This window comes from Sinocyclocheilus anshuiensis, unplaced genomic scaffold (assembly GCF_001515605.1).
Source record: "Sinocyclocheilus anshuiensis isolate Anshui unplaced genomic scaffold, SAMN03320099.WGS_v1.1 scaffold454, whole genome shotgun sequence".
NCBI classification, from domain to species: domain Eukaryota; kingdom Metazoa; phylum Chordata; class Actinopteri; order Cypriniformes; family Cyprinidae; genus Sinocyclocheilus; species Sinocyclocheilus anshuiensis.
Genome location: NW_015548217.1, coordinates 2,009,873 through 2,012,512, shown reverse-complemented (window position 1 = coordinate 2,012,512; position 2,640 = coordinate 2,009,873).

Below are 2,640 nucleotides of genomic sequence, written 5' to 3'. Positions count from 1 at the left end.
TGTTTACCTGTGGACGTGTGCGTCTGTGAGACAGCGGCAGCACGACAGTAAGCAGAGACGGGTCATTAACGACTACAGCGCTAACTGAGACAGAGACCATCCAGCTGCTTTTCTGCCTCTGTCTCTGCCGCTGTGTAGTGTGTTTTGAGATTAAAATATATATATTTATATATACATATAACGTAAAAATAAATAAATAAATATATTTGATTAGTAGTAGTAGTAATAGTAGTAGTAGTACAAAATGTAATTATAATAATTATATCTATATTTACTTATAATTGACGTGTAGTTCTTTCAGGTCTGATTGGCTGAGAGGTCTTTCAAACCATGAGATGTTTCCCAATATTGTCATGGGAATAGTTTCACCGTTTGTATCACTCCGCTTACAGCATTTCTCACAGCGAGTGTCATGGCACTAGATCCTCTATAATTTTATAAGTAATACTGTTTTTGTGTCACGGAATGTAGTTTTTTAGTTGGGAATGTAGTTGTGGGAGATGTGAGCTCCAGGGTGTCAGCGGGCGTTCAGCGTTAATGAACGCGCCGAGAGCGCCTCACCTCGGCCAGATCTTCTGGAATTTACAGCTGGCTCTGATGTCTCTATAGTGGTTAAACATGGGATATAATTCGTTTTGGGTAAATCAACGGGCAGTCTTTGGTCTCATTAATCTATCATTTGTTCCAGAGCAAATAGTTTTGACTGAGGGCAAAACCTCATCGTGTTATATTTTATATAACTTTAACTTTAATGCTGTATATCAGAGCGCTGCCTTTGCACTTTTGACTGAATTGTTTTGCAACTTCTATGATGGCTGTTGTTGTTTATTAAAATATTATTATTAAATAAATCATATTTTATATAAATAATAGTACTTAATAATAGTATTTAGTATTGGGAAATGGTGTGTGTTTTCGTGATGGTCATTTTAGTTACATTATTCTGCCATTTAGATGGCGACAAAAGATTGTTTTTTGAGTGAGTCAGCAGTTAAGACTTTTATATTGAAAGAGACTGAAAGCTGTTGTAAACAAGGAGGTTATTTTTACTTTCAACAAAACCTTGTAAGACGCAACCAACAAATGCACTGAGCAGCGCTGTCATCGGAAATCCCCCTTAACAGAAAAAAGGATAGTACGACAAAGATATCGCTTTCCTCAGCAGACATTCAAACTAATGTTTTATTGTGAATATGAGATTGAGCTGAAGAATGAATCTTGTATCAGATGCAGATAATCACACTCGCTCAATTTCTCTCTCATAATACTCTACTCTATAATATATACAGCTTTTAATATAGTAATACAATAAGCATTTAATGAAGCGACTCAACGTTCCTCTGTTAACTAGATCTAAAGTAACGTTTTCGAATTAGTAACGGAGGCCTGGGCTCAGCTCTTAAACTGTCAAACTGAGATTTGAATCCATGGTGGAAGGAAGTAGTTCTACACAAAAGAGACCCTCTGTTGTTGTCTCTTTTTTATTTACACACTTGTGCTGTTGAATTGTTGTATAAATGCAATATCACACTCGTAGCCGTGGAATATGGCTATATATTAGCACGCTGTGATAACCTACGGCCGAATCACAGCTGTGCTGATATAGAGCCATATCACACTGCTACTGTGATATTGCTCATATATATATTTAAATATGTAGTTTGTTAATAAAACACACACACACAGTATATAATATGTACACTCAGTGGTGTCCAAAAGTCCACATTGAAAGTCAGTTATTCAAATGTATTTCAAATGTATTATTTTTATTATAATATTTTATTTTACATTATTTAAAATTATTTTTTTAAAAGTGATCCCAGACTTTTGAACCCCGCTATATGTCCGTTTTCTATCAGTCCCAATCATGTTTTTCTGAGCCCAAGTGTCTCTCTGTGTGTCCCGTCCTCTGTTCGTCCTCCTCCTGCTCTGGCCTCACTGGCTCCAGTCGGGACCCCGTCTGTCTGCGTGCGGGACCCTCGTCTGAGACTCAGCCAAGAGCTGGATGATCCCTCACAGAACTCCTGCTCAGAACAATTCAGACGGAGCATATTATATAATTATTGTAAAGCATTGTTTTAAAAAGTATTTCATAACGTCTCAAATCGGACAATTCCTGGCATTTGGAAATGCAGCAGCAGTTAAAAGACATGAATAACAATGACACAAATAGGTCCCTAGACACGTGTATTGCTCAAAGCGCAGACTATCTGCTGACAAAAACCTTCACTGTAATTTGAATTTGATTTCAGTTCAGGTTTTTTTTTTTCATTGCACTTTAAATGTTCCCCAAAAAAGAACCAGAAGAGTTATGCATTCATTCAAAGTGTAGAAATGTTTTCACTGGAAACTGATGAATGATGTTTTTGACTTCTAAACACATTAAATTATACAAAGACTAGGAGATCATTTATATTAGATATTGTGTAGAATGTTTTGTGATTTTCTTCTCACAAAAAACAAAAGAAAATCTCCATTCAGGACGGCAATAAACACATGTTGAAAGATAATGATTCTGATGAATCCAATATGGTTTGTAATGCAGGATCCAGTGAAGAAAAGCTCATGTTCAAACGGACGTCCCGTTAAGGCACATTGTGTGTGTGTGTGTGTGTGTGTGTGTGTGTGTGTGTGTGTGTG